Source organism: Amphiura filiformis, chromosome 6, assembly GCF_039555335.1.
Source record: "Amphiura filiformis chromosome 6, Afil_fr2py, whole genome shotgun sequence".
NCBI lineage: Eukaryota > Metazoa > Echinodermata > Ophiuroidea > Amphilepidida > Amphiuridae > Amphiura > Amphiura filiformis.
In genome coordinates, this window is record NC_092633.1 from 49,875,978 (window position 1) to 49,881,012 (window position 5,035).

Genomic DNA, 5,035 nt, shown 5'->3' on the forward strand with positions numbered 1-5,035 from the left:
TGAAAAGCTCATGATTAAGTGTATGCGTGGAAGACTATTTAGAGAGTGGATTTTGGCTCATCTTTCACACACAAGGAAGAACAGTCTGCTGGCAATAAAATGCTGGATCTCACTCATTTTTGTAAAAAATTGGAGTTGGGCCCTTCTTCCACTCAGGTATTCAATTGTACAATATATTAATCAAGGTTCCTGTTAGTTTTCAAATTATGGGCTCCACATGCATCACCTCATAATCTGCAAAATTATATCAATTTCTAGGTCTCAAATAATGGGTTCCATGTGGATTCCATAATCTGTACAATTAACCCCATGTGAACTACCTGCCGATTGGCCAAACAGAAGTTTTCATTATCAATTGGACCAATCAGCAACATTGTTAGAATAATTTCACCACACACAAAAAAATGGGGTGAATTATTTGCAAAGCTCCATTCTGATTGGTAATTAAAATGAAGATATCATGTTATTGGCCAATCAGAGGCAATGTTAGATCAGCAGGTAGTGCTCAGGGGGTTAACAATATATAGGTCCGCCAAATGAGATAAAACCCAAAGAGAACAAATTCATCATGTTCCTCTATCAGGGCACAGTTCTTTGACCCCAATACATTTGTACAGTCATTGAATGACCTTAGAAAATTTGAGTACAAAAACTCATACTCTGCAACATGAAGTCAAATTTTCCACTATGAGTGTTTAATTGAGGTTATTAAACTATGCCACTGGGATGAGGCTATTGTGGTACATAGCGATAATGCTACTACAAATCTGCCAATCTTGGTGTGTCACGCACGGCATGGAGAACAAAATAGTGTGTGTACTGTCTGAATTTATTGGCAAAAACTCGACATCGAATGATAATTTGGAACTTGAAGTCCGTATGCACAAAATAAGTTCTAACTTCAGACCTGGTTTAACTATGGAGGTTAGACTTCAGGAGGGATCCCTTTAATCTTTTCTTTTCCTCCTTTACTGAAACACTTACGTTTGATTATCAGGCACAGCGCTTTACACACAGAAGGCAAACAAGCACATAATTTAGATCAAAGACAACCGGGGTGAAATAATCCAGAGGTATGTACTTCGCTATAAGTTTATTCAAGACTTGTAGCAGGAACCTTGGTATCATCATGATTGATGCGCATCAGTTTAGCACTCTTATTTTAGAGACTGTCACTTATACTGCTGATGTTAGTGTGTGCCCTGTTTAAAGACTTTGCTAACAATCAATGTTACCTTTGAACAGTGGCGGCTGGTGGTTAATTTTTTGGTGGGGCAAAATAGGCGCATAAGCGCTCAAGCAGCAGCTTCTGCGAAAGCAAGGGTTGTCTGAGGGGATGTGCCCCCTCAGCTTTGGAAATTTTTAAAAAAACGACAGTCAAATGGTTGCGATTTGGTGCATACTTTTTAGGTTAATTCACTATATTTGTTGAATACTCAGTTAGAAGTGAATAACAATAGATCATAATAATAATGAACAAACTCTTAAATCTTGGATACTTCTTGGCTATTTAAATTTTCTTCATATTTATCAACAAAAGGAAGATCAATGCACATGATTTTATTTACTCATGCAGCTTCTTATATATGATGAATATGACAAACCCTGTATACAACCTTCAATTCTAAAGTATTCAATCATAAACCTCAGCATAAACTAAAACTTTGCATGGACTTGCACCAGTCTTAAAGTTTTACTTATTCTGCCCCTAACCACATGCATGTGTATAACTTAACAATATGCACTTTGCAGGAAAGATTTAGTTAAAGTCTATCAGCTCATCTGTTTTTTGTGTACAAAGTATCAATGAGCACTGGTGACAAGCAGCATAAGTTTGAGACATTAAGTCATTTACCTTATATGGTAAGTGGGCAGTCAAAGGTCAGCCCAGTGTGTACCTTCAGAGGCGCAGTGGTTTTCAATGAGACCCTAGCTTCTAAGCACATTTGCAGTGAGCATGAGGCTATTTTAATGGTATAAATAAAGTACATTTGGGGCATGCCCTGTTTGGAGTTGCCATATTTTAAAACAGCTACTGTTGCCTTATTGAATAGAAAATCACTGCTACAGATGGTTTTAATGCATTGTGAAGTGTGGTGTGATGTGTAAACATACTGTTATTTATGAAATAAAACAGGTGATGTATGGAACATTATCACAACTACTTAAATTTTATTTTTGATGGGATAAGGCCACAGGGTCACAGCCCCAAGTGCCCTAATGGACCAGCCGCCACTGCCTTTGAATAAACAGGGGCACAGGGTGGGGGTGGCATGGGCAATCGGCATGGGGGCACATCCCCCCTAATTGCAAAATTTAGGAAATCCCATATGAAAATCGCCAAAAACTGGCTTGTGCCCTCCCTATCAGACCTGGTTCCCCCAATCATGGTCGGTATACCCCCAGTATGATGACCCATGCTACGCCACTGGTGTTACATTTAGTGAATCAAACATAAAGATTGATTGCAAAAAAATTGTCCCCAGGTCAGTGGCGTAGCGAGGTCATCATATTGGGGCACCAACCATGATTGGGGGGGCTCGAGACATTTTTGGCAATTTTTCTATGGGATTTTCTAAATTTTGCAGTCAATGTGCCCCTATAATGCTATGCCACTGCCCCAGGTGTCATGCTGTTATAGTTTGTTCATTGCATTTTAGATGAGGTGATTTATAGCTCAGAGGTGTCTTGGATGTTGGTATGCCTCCCAGGCTATTCTTTGTTCAACCTATAATTGCAATTATTTGATTTTTGTTGCTGCATGCGTCAATGGAAGTCCAAACTTATAGGGACGTCATACTCTAGTCACACATTACGGAAAGCACATTTAATGTAGGTCCACAATGTTATGAGTATTGTCATCGATAGGTTGAAGTCATCTGCATACAAAAAAGCAAGTAAAGAGGATAGCAAGATGCTGACAAAAATCAGTTAAAAAGGTTAAATTCTGGGTAAAATTTTACTCATAAACTCCTCAAAATGTGTGCTTGTCCACTTTTTTTTCAGGTCTTATTGCTACTGGTGGTTTTAGGTGTGTTCATTGCAACTCATAAAAACTTGTAGAAAAAAACCATATAATATTTGCTTTGGGTCCATTTTACACCAATGAAAATGAATCCTTTTGAAAGTCCTTGTAGGTGGGTGATATACAACTTAAATTAAAAGTCCCCCTGCTCCTCCGGAACATAAACTGGCCTCATAAAGAAACTTATAATTTTTCACAAGGTCATATCTTAAAATCCTGTCTATAAAAATGAACAAAAATTACACACAGGATTACTTCAATACTCTACTCTAAGCATGTCAGTAACCAAGCAGTTGTCCAACTGACACAACAGCAAAATGCACTGACATGGAACACCTCCCTGAACCAACATTCACAGCCCAACAGATTTCTTTTGTTGGGTTCCAATTATTGCCTGTGAATGTGGTCCGGAAGCTGTTCCGTGTCAGTGCATTTTACTGTTGTGTCAGTTGACAACTGCTTGGTTACTGACATGTGTTTAGAGTAGATATTGAAGTTATCCTGTGTGTAATTTTGTTAATGTAGAGCGAATAATTGGAACCCAACAAATGAAATCTGTTGGGCTGTGAATTTTGGTCCAGGAAGGTGTTCCATGTCAGTGCAGTTTGCTGTTGTGTCAGTTGGACAACTGCTTGGTTACTGACATGTGTTTAGAGTAGAGTCTTGTAGTAATCCTGTGTGCAATTTTTGTTCATTTTTATGGAGAGGATTTTAAGATATGACCTTGTGAAAAATTATAAGTTTCTTTTTGAGGCCAGTTTAGTTTAGTGCAGGACTAAGACAGAATGGGCAGAAAAAAAAAAGATTTAAGTCCCAGAAAGGGCATCAAAGAGCAAAGTTTCAAAAGATTTCTATGCAAGGTCCAGAAAGAGCATCATTTGATTTGGTCATCTATAGTCATGGTCATTTTCACCAAATGTTTTAGTTCCATTTAGGCACTAGAACCAATTGGCTATTCCACTTAAAATCCATACACCCCCTGTGGAAGACACAACCTAATAATATCCCACACACATGGGGGTGTAGATATGAAATGGAGTCGCCCATTTGTAACCCCATTTAAAATTCAGTGTGGAAGATTAAGGTTGTGTTTCCCATAAGGGGTGTATGGTTTTCAACTGGAATAGCCTCATTAGCCTGGTCACGATCCAAGAGCCCCATCCGTTATAGTTAAGATGTACTTATTCAAACACATGCACTAGTCACTACACTTGGTTTCAGAGAAGAACGGCAGTCCATAGCTCAGATCGACTTGAGCGCCCTGTTAATGACCGACATATGCTATGCTATGCTTTGTGTTCCCTTCAAGAGCGCTGACCAACGTAATCAGCCATCAGTCTGTTGTTATGATTGTCAGATGATTGAATCAGCCAATCAACCCCACCTCTGTGTTTACGCTGTGCACACTCTCAAAATGTAAACTACTGTTCTTCTCTGCTGCAAATTGTGGATAATTCACTTGTAGTTTGAGAATACATGTACATAAAAATTAATGTGATTTTGCCATGCAGTTGATTAAAAATGAAATGCACAAGCCAGATTGGAAGTAGTTTACAGTGTGATCATTATGTTGTTATGTTATCCTCCACATAACTAAGGTATAATCAAATTCAGCAAAACCTTTGACGAGCGCGTATTTTAAGTATACATTGCGTATTTACTGCATTGGACGCACTTGTCTCTGATTGGCTGCTGAGGCAATCTGCTGTTGCCGAGTGGTAATTTATCAATGAATGAACTGTGCGCCGTACGCGTTGTTAGCTCCGAATTTGCAACATTGCGGTAGTCTCGATCGTCAAAGGTTTGCTGCATTTGATTATACCGGTAGTTGTTGGTTTTGCATCAAGAAAAATCAGGCATGGAAAACAAAAGTTGGCCACTGTATAAATTACATTCGAGATACAGGGTGTCACAGTCCGAGCCAATTCTGCACAAAGTATGCATTAAAAGGGCATTTCCTGATCCACAGCATCATATATATATCACTGGAAACCTCTGGCTACATAATGT